The sequence below is a fragment of the Ptychodera flava genome, chromosome 4 (assembly GCF_041260155.1).
Source record: "Ptychodera flava strain L36383 chromosome 4, AS_Pfla_20210202, whole genome shotgun sequence".
In the NCBI taxonomy this organism is placed as follows: Eukaryota; Metazoa; Hemichordata; class Enteropneusta; family Ptychoderidae; genus Ptychodera; species Ptychodera flava.
The window spans coordinates 24,581,654-24,606,060 of NC_091931.1; the positions used below are offsets into that span (position 1 = coordinate 24,581,654).

Here is a 24,407-nt window from a genome sequence, read left to right on the forward strand (position 1 = left end):
CACTGACGCATGCTTAAACCTTGTTCGACCACTTTTTCATTTTCTACGGTAAGGCCAAAGTAATTAAATTCTTTGTTTTGCGTCCCCCCGCGTAGGTTTTTAAGGTTTTCATGTAAAAACACACACAATGTATTTGAATAGGAAATTTTAGGACATAACCGTTAAGCTTTTCTGAACTAAAAAATTGTTACAAATGTTAATTTGCTGCAATCAAATAACTTTGTGTTAATTTTCTTGTGTGTGTTTTTTCAGCCGCTTAGACGCGTACCTTTTCCCATTTAGAGTAGACGCAAAACAAAGAATTTAATTACTTTGGCCTAATTAGCAAGCTCGATACAATTCTTTAGCTTGAAAATTAGGTAAAATAACAATTTAGGACAGAATTGATTACATATGTCTGGCTGTGTTTATTCCAACTGCTGGATTCATACAGTTGAAAATGTTTGGAAGTCTGGTCATGTTTTAGCGATGGAAATCAAATGTCGAAGCAAGCGTTAATAGTAATCATATTGGAAAAGTAGATATAAAACCTTATATATCAAATAATTTGACCTTTACACAGCCGACCTTACAAGGTCAATGGCATCCGTCACAACAATCTCGATAATTGTTAACGATTCTCTGTATGATTGATATTTGATGTACATAGACGATTGGATGTGCCAGATTAGTGATGTGACACTGCAAATGAGTTTTCTTTTGTTCAAGTCTCTTCAATCAAAGCCCAAGCATGTCAACATAAAAGAACTTCAAATCGACCTTAATGAATTCAAACGTAAATTCAGACTACACTACCTTTTCAGAGAATGGGAAGACAACACCAACGATCACCCTGTCACCAGTAACTCCCCCTTTGAACGAGAAAAATCGGGATATAACCAGCACTAGAGGCCTTTCTCACTGCAGTAGAGGATGATATCCTTAACAAACATAACTGGCGGAAAACATATGACAATATCACTGATGAGGAAAGGTCAGCCCTCCACAGGCTACTTGATAGAAAAGACCTGGTAATTAAACCAGCAGACAAAGGAGGTGGGGTAGTTGTGATGGACAAAACATGGTATACATAGAAATGTGAAGAACAATTAGCAGATTCAACATACTACAGAAAACTTGACTACGATCCAACAGAGAACTACCTGAAAGAACTGGAACGAAAAGTGAAACAATGGACAAAGAAAGGTTGGATAACGCGTGAAATTGCCACCAAACTTGTACCCAAACAACCAAAACCTGGTCACTTCTACGGCTTACCAAAGATTCACAAAGCGGAATACCGCTGCGACCAATTGTCCCCCAGTGTGAGGCTTTGACAACACCTCTTGCCAAGTATGTAGATTTGATCCTCCAACCAATCGTTCAATCACTGCCATCTTTCCTGAAAGACACAACTCATCATCTCCAAGACATCCAAAATACATTCGTTCCAGACAATTATAGACTGGTTACCATGGATGTTGTCTCCCTTTACACAAACATACCCAACCAATACGGCATTACAGCTGTGAAGGAGGCACTCAGAGAGCACAACATTTCAACGCCCAATCCTGATCTCATTGCAGAAATGTTAGAATTTATTCTGACGAAAATTTCTTCCAGTTCAACAATGAATATTTCCTTCAACTACAAGGTACAGCCATGGGAACAAAAGTAGCACCAGCCTATGCAAATATCGTCATGGGCAAACTTGAGAAAGATATCCTCACGAGCACTCCGAAAACCACAAAATGGAAAAGATTCATAGATGACGTCCGTTTCCTCTCGCCGCACACCACTGATGAACTCATACAATTTTACACCTTCTGCAATAACAGACATGAAACTCTAAAATTTACCATCGACCACAGCAACAGTGAATTGCCATTTCTTGACACCGTTATGATCATACGCAACAATCAGATTGAAACAAAAGTCTACAGCAACCCACTGATAAACACACATATCTGATGCCATCATCATGTCACCCAAGACACATTTTCAAATCCATCCCATATAGTCAAGCTTTAAGGTACAGACGAATATGTTCCAATGATGATCTCTACAATGCAGATGCCATCAAACTTCAAGGGCACTTTGCAGTACGAAACTACAAAACATCTACCATCAGAACAGCCATCGCCAAGGCCCAAAGTATTGATCGAGGAGAACTCATCAATTACCATAACAAAAGAAGTGACAACACCAGACGTGTACCATTCATTATCACCTTTCACCCATCACTTCCCAGTATCTCCGACATTGTCAAGAAACACTGGAGCATTCTACAAACAAACAGACTTGCCAAGGAAACATTCACGTCAACACCTGTAATTGCCTACCGACAACCACCAAACTTGAAAAAGATGATAGTCAAATCCAAACTTCACCCCGACACCAAGGTAAACGAAGAAGGACACTGTACCCCCTGCAACCAATGCCAATTTTGCAAATACATGTTTACAACAAGACAAGAAATCACTAACCAAATCACAAATAAATCCCTTAAAATAACTGGGACCATGGACTGCAACACCCGAATTTAATTTATCTCATTACCTGTTCCAAATGCAACAAACTATACGTCGGGGAGACCAAGAGACAACTACGAACACGTATTTACGAACACATGTACAATATAAAAAAACCACAAATGCACAGTAGTCGCCCAACATTTTAATCAAAATAACCACTGCATTGAGAATTTTCAATTTTCCGGTATTTGTAAAGTTTTTTCAGGGAAAACCACAGTCAGAAAGCAATTAGAACTCAAAATTATTAATGAGCTTGACACCCTTGCCCCGAATGGACTCAACAAAAAGGACTGGTAACTTTCCTTTATAAGCTAGGCAGTCCCTCCCATATTTGCATCTTATTTAGCACTCAGCTAGCGACTCTCTTCCCATAATTCCATTAGTTTTCGATCAAAAACTAGGACTTCAAGTGTTCCGAGCACTTTACCTGTAAGTAATTTTTATTCTCTTCAAAAAGTTTTACTTTGGCTAAGGAAGCAATTTTATTTTTTCATGTACTCTTTTTAACCCATTTCCATCGTCCTTTTATTCCAATGTTCTGTATTTTTTATCGTTGCCGACTGTGTTTTTATTCATTTTAGATTCCTGAAGAAGGTCCCTTTGAAGGACCGAAACGTTGAATAAATGGTTTTATCTGCCACTTGAAACCAGAGTCTTGCCTTCCTATCAAACCCATTGACGTTTACTTCAAGCTCTGGCTTCTGATATAACATCGTAGAGTGCCTATTGCTGAAGTTGGACTGACCTAGTTTATTTACCAAACTAAACTATTAATTGACTGTTTACCGACCCAATAACACTATCCAGTAGTATCAGTCATATTTTAATCGCGTGGCCCGGGTGGGCACAACGTAGGAACGCGTGTATTTCTACGTGTACGTTTCACTTGTGGTGTTGTTTGTACCATCGTGCGTTTGAAGTCCTTGTTTCACCTACAGCATTCAAGGTGACAGGCTTACTATTAATGTTCAGTATCATTGCACCGAGTTCTGCCCACGGTGAAAACCACCTGTTTTGCCTACTAATTACTGACCGTCGCTGCCCGTCCTGAATGTAGCCTATCTATAGCTACAGTAATCAAATAAATCATTTATCAGTTTTGATATATACTCCTAAATTGTAAGTTTGATCAAAATCGAGACCACATTCAAGGGCTATGCAGACTGTCCATGTAAGCACACACAGTGACAAGAAGGCGGCAAACACCTACTCACCAAGCACATCGAATCGGCGAAAAGAAGCATAAAAAAGCTAGGCTCATCGCCAAAACAAACGCGCCAAGCGCTGACAAAAACCCATACCAAGCGGCCCTTTTCAGGCCACCAAATACTCCAAAAAGAGAACTACCAAAAAATACGATAAAATGACATAGAACACTTAGTACTAGGCAAAAGCCTTAAAATTCATTTCGGACACCAACAAAACCAAACAGAATAAAACCACCTAAGGATTTCAACAAATAAAGTCGTATAATGTGACTACGCTACATCGTGAGACACAAACAATCGCAACCACACCAATTCAAAGAAAAGTCAAATTGGACTCCACGAACAACAAAAAAACAAAAACTTGAAAGCTATCTGAGCTTCTAAACTCGCACTTCTAGAGATACCCTTTCAAACAAGGAAACAAAACATGTCGCGTGCCAAAGAATCGCGATAAACCAGCTTGCAAACAATGGACAAATTTTGGGAAAATAGCCCTTCGACAAGGGTCGGTTTTCGTTATTGTCAACACAAACGATTACGTACTCGAATGCGAAAGGCAATTAGGTAACACTCAGTATTATACACAACAAGCCAGAACACACAGTAAACAAAGTAAACGAACTATTAATTAAAATGTACGAGAACAAGCACATCAACCAGGATACTTGTAAGTATCTTGATCCATAAACATAAAATCCGTACCCGGCAGTGGTACTTATTGCCTAAAAATTCACAAACCTCCGCAAAAATCTAAAAGACACACCAGTCAAAACAAAATTTACCGAAGTAAAGAAATATAGAACAAACAAACCGAACCACCAAACGGACTCACAACGTGACCAAAATTAATATACTTGCCTCGCTAATCGGAAAGGAAGACCACTAAAATGCATTAAAATAAATTTTCACAAACACAAACTAAGGAAAGAATCTACACTACGACTGATGAGAAACCACACTCGGGTTTCGAAACGCGAGCGTCAAAGGGCAACTCTATCAACTTTTGTAACAACATAGGTCCGGCTGCGTCTCGCCATAAGCTTTCCCCACACAAACAAAACATTACCGTACACACTAATCCAAACTTCTCTACAAATATCCAAAGCGAAACAAACATTTCATTAACACAAACAATCGGATAAGAATGTAGGAACACATTTTCGAAACGAATCAAACACAAACTCGACACAAAAACATTTAGGATAGTTAGGTGGGGAGCCTGTTTCACATTTTTTACATCTCGCTATACTGTCTATGATTCTAAACATAAAGTCCTCTGCCAATTTTTCTGTATACGCTGTTTGGCAAAACTCATCTCTTCAATCGAAAGTCGGGCGATTTCATGGTTCTTTTGTGCACTTAAGTGTACGTCGAGCTTAAGGAATGTGGTTACATTCGCGATGTTTTATTCAAAATTATTTATTTCTTCAAGGGCAAATGCACATAATTTATGCTGTTGGAAATACTGGCCGCTCATAAACAAGACAATAAACTCAATATATGTGCATCTTTACTTATATTGTCAAAGTACCACCGACACCCAAAAAACCAAATGGTTCAGTCCAGGTATTTGCAACTCTGCCATCCGACTGGTCAACAGAAATCAACCATAGGTGTCTTTTGGCACGCGTATACGCCAGTCACCTAGGCGACGGTAATCTGCACCACTTATCACCATCGGGCAGTACTCCTCCCCAATACCACTGGCGATCCCACCCTCAAGGCACTGCGTCATTCGACCAAGCATTGTTATTGTAATTTCCTGCATAAAATTAACAGCGAGGTAAACCGGTCAAAATCTCTTGGGATTTCCTGGCATGCATATTGGCTAACATTTCCCAAACAATAAGTATGCTTAAATGTGGCCTCTGTTACATTCATGGAGAAACAGATGACGCTAATTTTTAAAGGAAAAGTATCGTAACTTTTTCTTGATTTTTTCATCCAATTCTTTTCAAAAACGTGTACGGTATACATATTAAATAGATAAATTGACATTAAGACAATAACCTACTATCAGAACAGTGCTGTCGACAAAGATGTTTGGTTTTAAACATGGAGGTATTTTTTACCTTGAACTACGCCCTATACAAGGACTAGATTTTACACGGCAGCTCAATTGTGCAACCGGCAGTCGATAGTCAAATTGATGTTTCGCTGCGTTTGTTTGTTGCCCGCTAAAACATCTTGCTTGCTCGTTGCTCTTCAATCAAAGTTCACAAGGCCGATTGTTACTGCAATATATCGACGTGATGACAAATTTGCATTTCATAAAACAAAGCTCTCTTATCAGAAAAGTTACGTGGAGGTGCATGATCCGTCGTGAATACTCTCGAAGGCCGAGAGAAGGCTGAAAATTGTTTGATAGTTACCTTTTTCCGACAGACATGCAAAACTCACTGTCATCCTTGGCTGTAGGCCCGAATGTCGCAAAAAATTTACGTCTTTTAAGGTTTACGGTATCATGAACTGATCTGTCGCGATGTTTTTCAGCAGTATCGAGTGCCAGTCAAACTTTGCAGAATAAATTTACTTATTTTAAGCTTTCAGAGGACCATGAGGCTCAGGCAAAACGTTTCAATAAAAATTATGCATTCATTTTCGCGAGTGGGCGACGTTTGCCATTCATGTCGTCGGCAATTTCTCCATGCTCGATCTCGATAGTAATGTGATCGGCGATTGTCATGCGTTATTTTCCTATGAAATCTTGCTGCGGCAGTATAACTGTTCTATGAACCGTTTATGTTTTGAACGCTTCAAATGAAATTCAAAGCCAAGAAAACGGAGTCCGTTTGATAACGTGACAATGAAGGGCTGTATGTACATTGCTTGTACATGTAATTTCCGAATCGGTTGACGATATGCTAGAATTACCACGAGAATACTCACTGTTTCAGTTTGTTGTTTGTTAGGACCATGGTTTATCGCCAATATACAACATTGAGTGCAAGCACGCTTACGTCCGGGTAACTTACATATCAATCAAATATTAAAGATGATGTCATACTCATTTGTACACTCTCATTTGTTACTGTGGTCCATATATGTATTTACAGACAGTAGTGGTTTCTGCACCACATCTGTCATCTGGAATCTCAGTTTATATAGTTTTTGTCCTTATACTTGCATCACAATGTTGCCTCTGTACATGGATACATACAGCGACTTCCGTACTAGTCCGCAGCCAGTGGGGTAAACCTTGCTTTGTGGTCTTAAGTTTTTTTCTTGGTGGATTTAGTTTGTAAAGACCACCACAAAAAGAAATATAATTACTGGCCCTCTGTCAGCATTGAGCAATTTGAGAAAATTAGCATAATCAAAATGGCCGCCAGCTTATTGCTTTTTGTATGAGAAAGGAGACTCAAATGGCTTTATACATACTGTAACTTTGTTTTTCTCGTTTAATCACCAAGCAGTTGCTGACGGCAAAATGGAACATAAATATTGGCATATTTTATTTGAATGACATGCTACTTTGCATAATACCAAGATGGCGGCTAGCTGTAAACATGTCCGGCAGCCAGCTGCCAGTGGGGTAAACCTTGCTTTGTGGTCTTAAGTTTTTTTCTTGGTGGATTTCGTTTGCCAAGACCACCACAAAAAGAAGTATAACTACTGGCCCTCTGTCAGCATTGAGCAATTTGAGAAAATTAGCATAATCAAAATGGCTGCCAGCTTATTGCACTTTGTATGAGAAAGAAGACTCAAATGGCTTTATACATACTTTAACTTTGTTTTTCTCGTTTAATCACCAAGCAGTTGCTAACGGCAAACTGGAACATAAATGCTGGCATATATTATTTGAATTACATGCTAATTTGCATAATTTCAAGATGGCAGCTAGCTGTAAACAATTCTTTGTTAAACGTAACTCTACATTATTATCATTTACTGTACTTTGTGCAGTTATTTTAACACAGTAGCTTTTACATCACTGTTTTAATAGTTGCATGTACATAAACTTCTTTTCTGTTGCAAATTTAATGTTGATAATCAGACATGTAAGCAGCCGACTAGTTTAGCCTTCGCCCATTGTCGAGTATATAAACAGATGCCGACAGTGTTCTCGTAATTGTGTTTCACTCTGCCAAGAGCCTCTGTTATGTTTCTCAGTAAGTTAGTGATATTATGCCTTTGCTAAAACCAACCTGAGTTGTGATTTTCTAACCGAAACAATGATTAAGTAAGGTGGAAACTTTTTCCTAGCTCGACTATCAATGAATTTTATGTACATTTAAGAAAAAAACGTTGTGATTTACACTACATTCGAGGTTGATATGGATTTTGCTGACGTCACATTGAATCCATGATCAGTCACATTTTGTGTATCAGAAAAAGACTATGGGTTTGGAGTACAATGACTTATAGAAGATATTTCCAAAGTTACTTGGGTTCTCTAAAGGTAAAAAGGGGAAGGCGGCTCAATACACTATACTATTTTTGAGGATGTTCAGTATGTTACCCGGTACTCTTAATATGTGTATTTTAGGGGGTTTAATTTATTTTTGGATGTACTATGACGATTCGTCGTTCGGTCTGTAGTGTCAAAATCATTTGTGATCCATTTTAACGTGCATTTCGAAACTCTTAAATGTGAGTTCTTCTTCAGTCTTTTAATGTTATCCTTATTTTGTTCGTGTATGACCTCTAGAATTACATTTGTTCATTTAGTCACTACCTATCTGACTTATAGATTGATATATGGCGGGTGCCACATGTGGGGCAGGATGCGCTTACCATTTTCGAAACACCTGACATCACTTCTTGGTCTTCTGGCCAGAGGTCCATATATCTTTCTTTCATGAATATGACTTTGTTTGTGTACCGTCTATTTACTGTCTGTTCTGTGCTGTTTTGTGTCTATGTTTACAACTATTGTCTTGCGAATTCCGACCTACTGTCATTGGATTATGGATTGGTATGATTGCGATTATTGATATATTTGGATCTGAATCCAACCCAGTGTGAGATTGTATATTTGTATTGTCTGTGTATGGCCTGTTTTCCTTTGGACGTTGTTGATCTCTCTTGTTCTTTACTTATGTGTTTATTTGTTTGTTTTTTCTCTTTTTCGTTGATCCTTTGCGTTGATTTTGGCTCTTACTACAAGTAATTCATCTTTTAAGTTTTGTTTCTCTTGTATGCTATTATTGGTTTTTCAGGGAACAAAACTGAAGACGTTCATCGCTTTCAATTATTTTCCATTTCATTGTTAGTGCTTTTATATCGTTTGTTCTAATTTGTGGACTGTATTTGGTTGCGTATGTATATTAGTTTTGTTATTCTTGATTTTCCCTAGTTTGAGGTACGATTCGCACTTTGTGTGTCCAACTTCCTTTTTCTGATTGTGCGATTTCTGTGGTCTTATAACCTTGTTTTTGTTTTGTTTTTGTTTTTTGTTGAAAATTCAACTTTCTTGTCAAAGTCTTGGTTATTATTATATGTTGTTACCCGTCATATCTCAGCAATTTACCTTAATTAAACCAGTAAAAATACTTTTTTGGGTCGCACAAGTTTCTGGCTAGATATTGAAATGGTCCGTTATTTTGGTGTGAGTTTATGTGTCGAGAATTCTCCCTTTATTGTATCATTGACTTTGTAAATCATTAATGACACTTTGAGGATAATACTCTATTGTAAATTTGAAAGTTCAGTGTAACTTATTGATGTTAGCCATAAATTCACATTCAGCTCAGTTTCTGTTCCCGTATAGATCATGAAAACATCATCTCTGAATCGTTTCCAAAAGGAAAGTCTGCTTCTGTGTAGTTTAATGACCTCAGTTTCAAGCTTGTAGAATGTTGTATCAGCGATTTCCGGCGAAACTGGTGAACCCAGGCTACAGCCACAAATCTGTTGGTAGACGTTCTGTTAAATTCAACCGTGGTTATGTTGCAGATTATTGTTGGTAATTCTTTAGTGGAACGCTTCGATCTTTTCTTTGTATTTTACAGCTGTAATTGATAGGTGATACTGAATCAAGTGCGTTTGTGACAGCTTGCTTCAGTTTGTGGAGTATTTGTGTCTATATTTTCACATCTAGTGCAATTTCGGAGGTGTAAAGTTCTATGCAAATGAGAACAAGTGTAGCGAAGTGTAGCGACGCTAAATTAACACTATACTTGAAAACTTAATGTGTTAGGAGTGTTGGTTTATATTTTATAAAGCATTCTGTAAAATGTGTACATTCAGTTCTTTGATGTATTGTCAAAATAAAGCCAAGAGTGGCGTACTTGATTGTTTGTCATGGAAGGATATGCCTGTGTAAAGCGGACCTACTGTCACAAACGCTCGGTGACCCCCGTGACCCGAAGACTGTACGAGGAATGCCCAGGCGGAACTCGCCGAAGTCACTTCATTATGCGGCCCCGCGGTCGATCGCGTATGAGTTGCGTTTGTTACATCGTACTGCAAGTCTCACCATTGTAGGGTAGCAGCTGATGATCACGTATTTTCCTCGACTGGCGAAGTCCTTTCTTCCACGTAAGTAACAGTATGCTGCCGCTTAATATAGCTCTCTGCCTGGCATAGCTGCAGTACAGTAAGTTCGAGGTTTTGCCTGGGTATTTGGGTCGGACGGCAAATCTGGTTTTGTCGTCCAACCCAGATACCCAGGCAAAACCTCGAGCTTCTGTACTGCAGCTGTGCGTGGCACTGCTGTAGCAGTGTGTGTAAAACTGCACAGTGGCTCGAGGTTTTGCCGTCCGACCCAAATACCCAGGCAAAACCTAAAGCGCGAGCTGCTGTACTGATACTGCAGCTGGTCAGCCTCAACACGTACAGCATGCCACGCAGAGTTGCTGTATTGATATTGCAGTGAGATCGCACTGGTTTCGGTGTTTTGTCAATCATCATGTGTTGTTACAACATACAGTCACACGAAACGTACAAACGTATACTATATTGTCAGTAGACGCCTGCAGGGAAGACCACTTTATTGCTGAACCGCCGAGAAACGAAAGTTCTGCACGCAGAGGTTAATCACAGCATGGCTATATCTATAGCTCTGCGTGGCAGGGCGCTGTATGTGTTGCCGGCCTTTTACGGCCGTATAACGCCGGTAACACACCCCAGGGCTCGAAATTAACTTTTTTCTCTAGTAGTCCCATTGCATTGGGCTACCATTTTCTGAAGTTGGTAGCCCAGTGACAAGGTCTGGTAGCCCATGCATGAATGAAGATTTTTTTGTGAAGGATATTTTTATTTATATCTAGACAATGAAAGATTTATTTTTCATGATTCTATTCAGGAAGTGAATTTTCTAGTCATTTGACATCAATACCCGTACCCGCAGATCATCATAGCCTTAGGAGAACGGTGACGCCTCAAAGTTTGACAACCTATTCACACATACGCAGAGCTTGTATGCAATTTTTGCAGTGCTGTGGTGGGATCTGGAGGCTGTGTTTACAAACATCAGGGAAGGTGACAAGCTGCTATTGTAATTTTGAAATTTACTGATGCTACACAGGACTGGAGATTCTCATGATTCATTATGATAATTGTACCGCTGTGATTCCCCGGGGAAGGCAAAAATATCCCCCATGTTTAGACAGATTCACAGACTGTTGTAAAATTCTGAAAACATGTTTATAACACCATTCCTCTCTATCCCCATTTTTAAATTAGTTGGAAAATTATGCTTGAGTAAGATTGAGATTATATGTCATGCATATTTATTACCTGACGTCATATGAATTATTTATCGCTACTGAACCCTGCAAGGTTTACAAGTCTGTGGGGAAAAGCATTCACCCCACTATCTGAGCACCAGCCCACCACCTAGCCTTGCAGTCTGCAGAAGTTTATTCTTAATTCCTTCAATTTATTAATTTTTGATATTTATATGCCCACAGACTTGGAGCAAGTCTACAGAGTGCAAAAATGTAGTCAGTTTTGTATTGGAAAAAATTGTTCCTTGTTCTATTGGCAGCCTTTATACATGGAGTGCATTTGGGGAAATTCCAAAATTTAATTTCTTGTACATAAATGCCCTTATCACACTTATGTTAACCATATTAATAATGATTAATGTAATTAATATTTAGAAATAATGGGTGATGCCCTGACCATTATTATTCATTTATGGCCAAGGGCAAGCGGAAAGTCAAGAATTAACAAGGCTTGGCGAGCATGCTTATTTTGGCTTTCAGTCTTGCCCAAGCGTATAGATAAATGTTAATGGTCGAGGCAGAGTCTTGTATTTTCATGATATTATCAACAAACCCTAGAAAACCATCAAGATTTACAAAAATTTCCCATGTGAAAATAAAGCACACCTAGCAATGGTATACCACGAGATTTTGACCAGTTCACGACATATATGCACGAGCGATAGCAAGTGTATATATGGAGTGAACTGGTCAAAATCTCGTGGTATACCGTCGCTGGGTGTGATTTATTGCTATTATATCATAACAGTATATTGAAATTGTGGCGTGGAACGTCAAAAACGGATTTTTGCTCAAGCTGAGAGCTCGAGCGTGTGCCAGCCGTGGTATATCGCCAATATACCACGGTTCTTTTCGCGTCTCGACCAATCGGATCGCTGTATTTACACCATCAATATACTGGTTTGATATAATATATATTATTGCCTAAATATATGGGTTTATGTGCCCGAGAACAGGTGACAATATGCCTGACGCCAGGAGGGCAAATTGTCTCCTGCTGCGAGGGCACATAAACCCATGTATTCAGGCAACAATATTTTTATTACATGCCTCTTCATGGTTACAAATGCTATATGACATTTACAATGTAGTTATATGCAGGACATTTTCAAACAATTTTACCATTATCGACCAACATCAAACGGATTTTAACGAAAGTAAAAAAAAAGTGTGTGCATGTATATTTTACATCTATCATTAAGCGTCTACTTAGATGTAGAAAACAGTGAAGTGCTTCACTGGCCTGGGTCACCATGGAAACCAGTCAGTACTCGTTAACCGACCCACTAACTACCCAGATATTCCTTTTCAAATCAATTCACTGATTTGCACTCACATCAAGGCATGTAATAGGCAATGCACGGTCATGCCCACCCTAAAAATTTGGCAAATCTGGAGATTTTTTTAAAAGTATAATTTGGCCCACAAGTGCTTCATTTGTTTTTTGTAATTGATTATTAGCTCCCATATATGCATATGTATATATGCAAATGGGAGGTATTCTTGTATGGTGGAAAAATTTCGTCTGTATGCAGTGTATGTATGTATGTATGTATGTATGTATGTATGATGTATGTATGTATGTATGTATGTATGTATGTATGTCCGTCCCACGTCAAAAACTCCAAAACGTAGCACCTGCTGTCTTAGTATTTGGTGTACAGGTGCACCTAGGGGTGGAGATGTGAATTTGTTCAAATGAACATGTCAGTGCCAAAATATGCAAATGAGGGGAAAAAGGAAAATCCTGCAAATGGCTAAAACTCAGTAAGCATTGGTCAGATTTGGTTGAAACTTGGTATGCAGATTCTTTAGGTAATTTAAATTATGTGTGCAAAAATTGGGATGAAATTTGCATGTTTGTATTTTTAGGGTATTTTTTCCGTTTTTAGTAAAAAAATCTTGTTCTCTGAAATCACTCGTCTGATTGCTATGAAACTTGATATTCATGTTCCTCAGGATGAACTCAGTCACGCTTGTACAAATTGTATTGATATTGTCATATTTGCAATGTGGGGCAATTTTCCCATTTTTGATAATTTTTTTTTATCCAAAAACTACTGATTTGATAGCTTTGATATTTGGTATACAGGTATCTAAGATTAATCTCAATATAATGTATTGAAGGTATGTTGAAACTGGCAATTTTTTTTTTATTTTGGGGGCAATTTTTGCCTTTTTTGGTCAAAAATTTTTTCTGCCTGAAACTTCTGATCTGGTAGCTTTGATATCTAGTGTACAGTTACTAGGGTTTACGTTAATTAGATATATTTAAACTTAGGATGAAATCTGCAATTTTGTATTTTGGGGCAATTTTTCTCATTTTTGGTCAAAAATTTGTATCTCAAAATTACCAGTCTGATTGCTTTGATATTTAGTAAACCGGTTCTTAGGGTTTTTGTTAATAAGATATATTGAAATTAAGTTGAAATCCGGAATTTTGAATTTTTGGGGCAACTTTGTGAAACTCTCAGTTTTACTGGGATATCTTTCATTTTGTATTTTTAAGATTTTTTTGGTAATTTTATACCTACTGGAACTAAGAGAATATAATGTGGTTATTTAGTAAGCATTTGATATGGTAAACTGTATTTGGTGTTGAAATGCAGTAAAAAATCCTGGCAGATTTTGAAAAATTCCAAACAAATGCCAATAAAAATTCAGCCAGAGAAGGTTTGACAAAAAGAAAAGGTGGGAAGGTGGGGAAAACAGAATGTACAATGGATCGGATAAAAAAGATAATGTACCTCATCGATCTTTCAGACACCATCTCTTATCTAATGGTCCACCCCGATGTATTTTTGCACACAATTAACCATGCAGTGTATTTTAGTTTAAGATGTCAAGTTAATTAAGGATTTGAAAGGAATAGTCAAGTTCACCACAGTTTAACTTTATCTCTTGTGTCATCATCCTTGTGTAATTGTTAAGTTTGTAAGTTGTTCCATATGTGGATGCACCAGCTGTTCTGGAAGAAAACAATGTTTACTTTTCCCTATAGGGTTTCTGAGTTGATGATTGTATGTTGAAATTTCTCCATGTATCTGGTGTATGGGCAAAGTGTAAACATTGGTTGCATGTTATGTATTTCAGTCTATGTCAAATATTGTAAATGAAAATCAAGAACAGTTTGCTGTGTGCTTGTAAAAGATAGCATATTTGTCAATACATAAACTGCCTTGCAGATTGATTGTCTTAAAGATTATCACAGAAGTTGAAAAGGAAAAGAAACTAATCAAATTGCTGTAACGTATTCACTCTCAGTGCCTGTATAGGCCTATACTTAACTATTTTATCATTACATTCAGCTGTTTGTTATATCTTTATCACTCTCCATGGGCCAAGGCACACTTGGGGTCAATGTCATCACTCTGTGCCAGTCTGTGTATGTCAGTCTGTCTGTATGTATGTCCATGTTTCATACAATTGTTGACTTGTTTTGATAACTTATATGGGAGCGAACAGTGATGTTGTCACTATTTTGATCTTTGTACAATTGACAATTTACATGTTTGCTGAAAATTACAATGTTAGCATTATTATTCATTTTCACGGACATAAAAACAAACCATTGCTGTGTATTTGTGGTCAGTCACATGGTTCAGCTCGACCAATTAAATGAGAGTATATAGCATGGTAATACATAATGAATGAGTGAATGATTTTACTAATCATTTGACCCATATATTCATGATTATAAAGTTGAGTATCCATTGTACAGACAGTGAGGAATAGGATTATCTGCAAGATTCTAATTGTATTCATTGATATTTGCCTACAGCTGTAAGTATACCTCACGTACCCTGGTCGTAAAGCCTCAGAGGTACATGTATGTGAAACTTAGAAGGAACAAGAAGCAAAAGATGGATAACTGATCTTTAATAAAATCCTTCATCAGGTAAGATTTGTTTTAAATTTTTAATTATTTTTTTATTTTTAATTTCCTGCACATGTCTCATTCATTATCAGTTAAGCTTTCGCATGCTCTGTTTTATTTGGCGGATACTTTCTTCAACATCAATTGCTTTGTACATAACTTATGTAATACATGTAAGTATTTTAGAATATGCGTCTTTAGTGTGGTCTCCTTGGCAAAAAAAAACAACAGGACAAAATAAAGCAAGTGCAAATGAAATTCATGAAGTTCCTTTGTTTCAAACATAGCATCCTTACAGCCGAAATAATTATGAAGAATTCTGCAAGCGTTTGAACCTTTGGCCTCTTTATCATTGGAAATTATTTATATTTTTTAGAAATATAAGAATAATGTGTATGATTGTCCCCAGTCATGTTTCATATTAATTTTGATGTTCCTCAGTAAACTACATGTACTAGAACCCGCATTGTTTTTTAGACTCGCAGTATAAAACTCAATGTATTTAGGTACTTGGCTCTTCAAAGATATATGGCTACTCTAAATGAATTGTGCATTTCCAGCCCTGCCATTGACATCACTTTATCTTGTCAAAGTTTCAGATGCCTGGTCAGAATGTCATGCTAAATATGTACATATTTTTAATGGTTTCATATAGTTTGTTGTGTTGTTTATTGTTTTATTGTACCTTATGCATTTATATTTTTATGTATATTTTATGGAGCCTGTTAATGTGACTTGTTCCTGTTGGTCTTCCTTTGAAATAAATATATAAATAAATATATTGCTACTTGCTTGAATACACGTCTTGACCTACATTATGTACCTGTTTCCTTTAAAAAGGTCCACAATCACCAGTGAATACAATGGGTTTGGGGCAAAGTTATAGTTTAATTAAAATTACAGAAGTCATAAACAATCAAGTTGTCTTATCTTGCATATAAAAAGCCATATTTTAGAATGAACTGATGTAAACTAATGTCAGCAACTTGCAGGAGATAATATTTACATTGCATGCTTCAAGTTAATGTTTTCTTTTCACCTAATCAGATTCAAGATCCCTTGCTGAGACAGTGCATACTGGGCAATGACAACCAGGTGAAACAACATAGTGACAATACCATCCTCCATTGCAAAGGAAATACACAGTGTGTGGCTATGCAAACAGCCAAAACTGAACAGAGATCGTGGTGTTGACATCAATGCAGAGCAAAACCTGTGGAATTGAGGGAGTCTTTCATCAATATATTTACTTTCCTAAGACAATGGGTCCTTGCTGTGGCACAGGTTTGTACTTACACTGTTCAGTGTTTCCCTGGCTAAATTTTCCCCTAAGCCATTATGGCTAATTGAGACCAAAATTGATTAGCCAGAACTATAGCCATCAAAATTACATGTAATTGCATTTATGATTTTTATCCAACTGACAGTTGTATACTCAGGTGGGTCCTATCAGTTGCTACAATGGCAAGATGACATTAAACTAGTCCAATAATCATTTACATTCAAGGTAATACATTACCAGGCCATTTGTGATTTAAAAATTTAAGTAGGACCATCCTGAACGACTGATAATCAGTGGCAATGTAAATAAATAACTATTTTTTATGGAACAAACTGCTTTCTTAATAACATTCACAACAAATTTTGCCAAACACTTATGTGACTTGCACTTTTGTAAATGTATCAAGATGTATCACAAGTATTACATCATTGACAGGGTAACTTCAAGATGTTTCCTTTGAAAGATCCATAGCTTCTGCCTCAGTCATCAAGTGCTTTCAGTTCTCCAATCACAGAGTCTAATTTTTACACCAACTGTTCATTTAAGAAGGTGTACTGGTAATTACATTTTGTACACTAGGTGTAAACAGTCGCCTCTTTCTATTGGTAGTCCAAACAGTGAATGCTTTAGTTTCAAATCAAACTGGGTGTATATGTTAAATGTCCTGTCTGGCCACATGTCTTACAGAAAAAAAGCTGACTCTTCTCTTATTCAAACACTAGCCATGGAAATTCAACGAACTATTCCTGGCACACTTTCTTTTTTTTGTAACTACTCCTACCCTGCAACTCTGCGGACAGCCTGTGCAATTATCTTTTTGCTTACTTGTACTCGAACACGACTTAGCATGTCACAGTGTGCTGCTTGTTGTTCAGCATTGTAAACATTCAACTGGACAACATCCTAGTTATATCTTCATGCAAATTTATGACCTATGCCTATCCACAATACAGTGTTATATTCAGTACTTTTACACATCATGGCAGAAAGTGACCCTGCCTATATCCACAAATACATGTACACGGTATGGAAGATAACCCGGCCTATCCTCAATCCAAATGCATTCACATGGTATGGAAGATGGCACACAGACATATCCACAATACACATAATATATAAAATGCAATGGAAGATGACCTAGGCCAATCCACAATACACATACATGCACACAGTATGTACATGTAAGATGACTCAGCCTATGTAGAATACAAAATGGGAGATGACCAAGGCCTATCATCAATACAAACAGTCTGTACCTGTATCGTATTCAGGATAGGCGTGGGTCATTTTCAATAAAATATGTACCGTTATTGTATTCAGGATAGGCCTGGGTCATTTTCCATAGCAGGTACCTGTATGTGTATTCTGGCTAGCCCAGGGTCACCTGCGATGCTGAATAATTGTTTTGTGGATAGGCCTAGGTCATTGTATTTGCATAGGTTATAACATTTACATGAAGTTAGGCTCAGGACGTCATCCAATTGACAGTTTACCATGCTGCACTCATTTATAGCTGCCTCTGAGGTTGCCACAGAAGTGTTCTAAGGTGCCGGTTTTTGAAACACTGGTTTCATTCTGTTCACCACCCTTGCTGTCATTGGCTGCTGCTGTCTGCTTAGTTTTTGAAAATACACTGCAATCAGTGTTTCCTGACTATGTTAGAAGCATTGTTTACAAGCACTTGTCATCATAAAATAACAAGGTCATTGCATGCAGCCATCTGAAAGCATGGCATATCACTTGTTACTGATTATAATAGTTTTCTGAGACTGCACACTAAAGCGAGGAAAGAATGACCACCCAGGGATGTTGAAAAATATCTCTCGATCAGCCCCCTGAAAAATAGCACTAACCAGTTTTGCGAAGGATAGTTGAAAAATATTTCCCAATCTGCAGACATTTCATTTCCCATTTCACGCTCTTGCGAGTGGCAGCGGAAACACTGCTGTTGTCATACACAGTTGTAGTTCTTTTTAAAATACCCTCTTGAGTAGATCAAATGTATTACACCTCTACTAGTATTTAATCAGTAATTTTGTTGTGATAATCATGGCTTACACATTTTTGGTGAAGTTATTTTCTCTTTTTTAGCTGAATTTGCTAAAAAATTTTCTTTAGACTTGGCACTCTATGAATTGCCTAGTGAAATGCAGATGATATGATAAATGCACATGACTAGACATTCAATACATGTAGCTTCATTCGTAGGATCCATAAAACTGTTATGATGAAATATATTCCAATGAGAGAATACATCTGGTATGCACACGTGATTTATAACGTTTACATGTGTGTAATGCTTATCATCATTAGGGTTAAGGACATACAGAGTGTTTACAATTCATCCCAGCAATACATCCCATCATCAAATGTATTTTAATCATTCCGGTTATCATTGTCATTTAAAGAGTTATAAGTAATCATGAGTCTATCTGTTTACAATCAGGATCAGCAGTGAATGCTGCAATATCAAGGATGAGAAATATCATTGACCTTGACAAAGAGCGTTAAAGACAAAGTGGAGGGCTTTGAATTGGACTTGGACCATGACATTATAACGAAAGATGAATGGAAATGATCAAACAACAGGTAAATTTCTTCCATTTCAGTCCTTGCACCCAAGTATATGTACACAAGTGACTGTTGCAAAGATGTGCTGGAAGTGGTATCTTGTAACTTGCACAAAGTGTTTTATGTTAGTTGTCTTTATATAGCTACACATGTATAGCATCTTTACAATTACAAGAATACTAATTAGAAACACAGGTTCACAAAAACATAAGTGATACATTGCTGTATTTTAATTGACATTGCCAGCAGCAACTATGCAGGTGCATCAGCTTAACACTAATCCATCCAGAATTATACACAACATGCATGTGATAGCAATCCTCATTCTTAAACTGTGCAGGACATTGGTTGTAGCCAATCTATTACATATGACATGAGCAAGAAGGAAAAGTGTGGTTGAGATGTCTAGGTTAGAGAAACATGCATATAGCGGAGACAAAAATAAATTTATTTGTTCTTTGTACACAAGAATTCTTGGATATGTAACACACAAATAAACTAACTTTTTTGTGAAGAGAAATTATTATCTTCCATGATTGGTCCATGATTGTCTTCCATGAGTTTATTATTATTTCTATGTTAGGGAACAGGTGTGTATATCCATGCAGAAGAGGAAGCAAGATAAATCCAAAACCGACTTCAAGGCAGCATTTTACCACGCAAAGAAAGGAACCAACTACCAGGGACAGTTGTCTCAAGATGAAGACAGTGGGATTGCACCTCCATTTGGTAGAGGATTTCCTATTAGTCAGTATGGTGGACAGACGTGAACCCTTACACTGCTCAGCACACAGATTGTATGTACATGTATGTTGGGATCAAAAACTCCTAAACCACTACACCTACCACAGACAAACAGTGGGCAACTTAACAGATATAACCCGCAATACTAAGCATCATCATATTACAGCTAGTACACAGAACTGTTTAAGGTAGTCCAGCTCAAAGAGAGGAAAAATTCAACTTTCAGAGCACTGAGAAAACACAATTATTATTTCATGCCTCCCCTCAGTATCATGGTGATCTCTGTAGTATAATAACAAACCTGTAGGTAATTGTCACTTGTGATGATTGTTTATAAACATTCCATTATCACTTTTTCTGCTCCAGAGGTGTACATGTCAATCAGGACCCAGATTTACATATACTGGTCAATAACATTGCAATGTGCACATGTATGATATATATAGGTACTTTGTTTCCCAGTAAGCTTTCAGAAGAAGAACAAGAAACTAGAGTTGATATTATAAAATTTGTGAAAAATTCATCAAAAAGATACAGCTACACTGCAGCCCAAATTTCATTGGAAGCTGTCATTATTTACAGCCTAAGGGGGGTGGGGGTGGGGGGGGGTGGGATGTTGGAGGAATTTTGTCGGAAACTCTAAAATTTCAAGTACCCCGCCCCCCCAAAACCATGATGAACTTGAGTAACCCCCTCTCTTACATGGAAATTTTGACTGACCCCCTCCCCCTCACTTTTGAAAACTTAATTTCAATACATGTATTTTATATAATTTACATAAATACAGCAATAGTAAAGACCATTCAAATCCTAGTGTACCCTGCTAGATAATCATTGGTTATCTCATGACGGTTGAAAAAGGTGAAACCAACAAAATGAAATTCAAAGTCACAACAAAACATAGATGTCAAGGTCACACTATAACCAGTATACAACCACATACAGTATTGTTTAATATGGATGGGTATCATAACAGGGTCCTCACTGGATATCTGATAGGGTAGACTTTGAAAGTACTGATTGAAGAACATGCGGAAGGCTGATGGGGAAAGTGTCCGACGGGCTTGCTCATCTCCCTTGCATGGAAAAATTTGAGAAATTGTAGTGTGCATTGGTACAGTTTGGCGTAATCTCAGAGGTGTTTTCAATGTGTAATTTTACTGAGTAAAAATTTTTAGAAATTGATGTGTGAAGTGGTGCAATCTGAGAGGTACGTGTTTCAATACATTTTGCACCAACGTTTCAATACATTTTGCACCAAAAATTGAGTAACCGCCTTCTTTCTCTCAACATTTTGAGTAACCCCCCCCTATGCTTTCAATATTTTGAGTGACCCCCTTCATATTCCTCTGACCCCCCCCCCCCCCCCAGCTGTAAACAATGATGGCTTCCAAGGAGATATATCTTCAAGCTTGTGCGATATGGATTTCAGGCAATGTCAACTTGTGGACAGGGTACAGAGATTTATGTTGCAGATTATTGCAAATTGGACTAACTCGTGAATACAGTACATGAAGTCCCATTCCATTATCAAGAGCAAAAGCTGAAAACTACATCTGAAGCTTGCTTTGGAGATCAAAATTATTGCTTGTAATAAGTTAAAATTCATGTTATCAGAAAATCACAAGCACACCTTTAGCAGTCTGACAAGCTTATGAAAAATAGAGATTTACAAGTATATATGTTATCATTACTTGTTTACTTGTATTCCAAGGAATATAACTTTAAAAAGAACAGACATGGAATCAAATGGTTAAATTCTATTTTAGCTCTGCAGTTAGTGTGAATGAGCTTATTTTTAGCTACTATAGTCTATAGAAGCTATTGGGATGGGTATCCGTCTGGCGTCCGTCTGTATGTATGTATGTACGGTATGTATGTATGTATATGTATGTCTAATTGTGAGGCGTCCGTCCTCTCAAATATCTTGAGAACCACCATACTTAGTGATTTGATATTGTGTGTAGATGAAAAATATGATTTTGAGAAACCAATTTTTTCAAGTTTTTGATATTGTTGAAAATATCCAAATTAGTGCCAAAAAAGGCGTTTTTGGTAAAAATCTTCTTCTTAATAACCGCTGGTCAGACAGCTTTATTATTTGTTATAAAGATCCCTAGGGATAACCCAACTTAGATTTGTTCAAATTGTGATGATATATGCAAATCTGTATTTTTAAGGAATTTTTTGGTTATTTTTGGTCAAAACTTTATTTCATCAAAAACCGCTCATCTGACAGGTTCCTACAGATAAACTTAATATGATATATTGAATATATGACGAAATCTGCAATTTGTTTTTTTGGTGCTATTTTTGCCATTTTTGGTCAAAAATGTGTTTCTCAAAAACTACTTGTCTGATGCCTTTGATATCAGGTATACAGGTTCCTAGGGATTGTCTTAGTGTGATATATTGAAATTTGATGAAATCTTCAATTTTCGTATTTTTTGGTCAATTTTTGCCATTTTTGGTCAAAATATTTGTGTTTCAAAAGTTACTCATCTGATAGCTTTGATATTTGGCAGACATGTTCTTAGGGATGATCTTAATGTGACATTGTGAATTTTTACAGCTGTCCTGAAATGAGCTAGCAAAGATTTCCACCCTCTTCATCAATAAGTGTCAGAAATAGTCTCTACACTCTACATAACCAGCTGAGCTCTATCCACTGCCATTTCACTTGCTTACAAATGAGAACTTTTAATGCTACCAATATGTCACAACCATTAAAAGAGAGTTTCCATGTTGTTTAGAAATGAATGTATTCATGACATCAATTGTCATTGGAAAAAGCCCTCCACTATTATGCCTGTAAAAATATGCAGCCAAGTATTAAAGCTGGTATTGTGAAATTCTCTTGTTACACAGTAAAGACTTTTATCACAATACTTAATGCTGATTTACATGGGATAATGATCTCATCCCAATTGGCAGGATTGACATTGTATCAGCTGTACACTGATGTATACTTGAAACTTCCTCACATGTAAGATTTAATTGATTCCTCCAGTAGTTCAAATTACATTGCATTTGTAACCTTTGTAATTGTGGAAAATATATGTTAGTTTTTTCCAAGGCCTGCATATGTAAGAACACTTGGTTGATTGTGTATCACTCTTTTACAATGTAATACAGATATTTAAATGGTAAATAAAACCTCCTAACAAGCTTTTATACAGCATAACATGTATTTCTGTCTCTATCATATCGTAGGATGATCTACCGGTGTATGTGTGTCTCTAGTGTTTTTTAAAATGTATTGAAATATATTCAAATAGATGTAAGCCATCTTGAATATCACATTCATACACTGTGCCAAATGGCAAGTTGATCAATCTTGAATCCCACCAATTTCAATGTGTCAGAGATATTATGCGTATTTTATCATAGAAAGCATTAATGTTTTCAAGAAAATTTAAGTAAACGTTTACGTGTCATGAAAATGTATATTCTCAAAAAATATCAGTTATCTTTCTATGTACAGTAAAACTATATTTTCTATATGATATTTTTCCAAAGAAATATCACATATTAGAGGTCTTGTTGCATTGTGTACACACATTAGTCCCACGGAGGTAAGTTCAGAGAGGGACTTATGGTTGCATGAGTCTGTGCATTTGTGCATGCAGGTATCTCAGACGTGCCTGAGCCAATTCTTTTCATACTTGGTACAAGGACATAAAACTATGAAATACATATGCAAAACCATTGTTTTTGGCGTGGCGTGAATAATTAGTACTAAATTGCATGATTAGTGAATTTTGAAAAAGCTAGGTTTCTAGAAAGATGGTGACGAAATTTAGTACTGGTGTTTCTCACACAATCTGATAACAGACAAAGATTTACATCAGTATTTTGTCAATTAATTGCTAATTTGCATATTTAATGAATATTTATGATAAGTTTAATGTAAGGAATCCTGCATCAAATTTGACTAATGTGGTACAGATGTTGATCTCCCAGGACTACCATAGTGTGCAATGGCATTTAGCAGTGTTAAGTCAATTACTTGCTAATTTGCATATTTGATGAATTTTCATATTAAGATGATGTGTTTAGAAATTCTGCAAAGTTTACAAAATCTAGTCCTGTAATAGTGTTCAAAGACATTTACCGGTATCATGATAATTAAGGTCTAATTTGCATATTTAATGAAATTTACTTATAAGCGTAATTAGTTAAGAAATACTGCATCAAATTTGATAACACGTCGTAGCATAGTTCCTAAAAAATGATGTACAGATGTAGATCTTTCAGTGTGGAATTTCACTTGTTGAATTTTTCAATGAAAACAGGCAAATTTGTTGCAATTTTTCTAAGATTTTTAGGTTTTTTTTAAATTCAAAAAGCCATGGTTTTCAGGAAACAGAAACATTTTTACCTCACATTTGGTATATATAAAATCAATGAGAGGCTATCTTATAAAGATGAATCAGTTCATTTGCATATCTGTGTATGTATGTAAGTTCTGTCTGTATGTGTGTTTGTGTGCGTGGTGTGTGTGCGTGTGTGGTGTGTGTGTGTGTGTGTGTGTGTGTG

At 36.9% G+C, this 24,407-nt stretch overlaps 1 protein-coding gene and 1 long non-coding RNA gene across 3 annotated transcripts in view; one reads left to right on the forward strand and one right to left on the reverse strand.

Annotated features, from left to right (window-relative positions):
• Positions 1 to 24,407, reverse strand: part of LOC139131254 (uncharacterized) — a 283,792-nt gene that overhangs the window by 78,483 nt on the left and 180,902 nt on the right. The window lies entirely within an intron of this gene.
• On the forward strand, positions 9,956 to 20,071 carry LOC139131251 (uncharacterized). 2 transcript variants are annotated; one of them, XR_011552084.1, is made up of 6 exons: positions 10,116 to 10,204; positions 10,971 to 11,146; positions 15,176 to 15,292; positions 16,319 to 16,555; positions 19,000 to 19,142; positions 19,708 to 20,071. It is a non-coding gene; the product is annotated as an uncharacterized lncRNA (long non-coding RNA). The 2 variants fall into 2 exon arrangements; XR_011552083.1 differs by lacking the exon at positions 10,971 to 11,146 and having other exon boundaries at positions 9,956 to 10,204.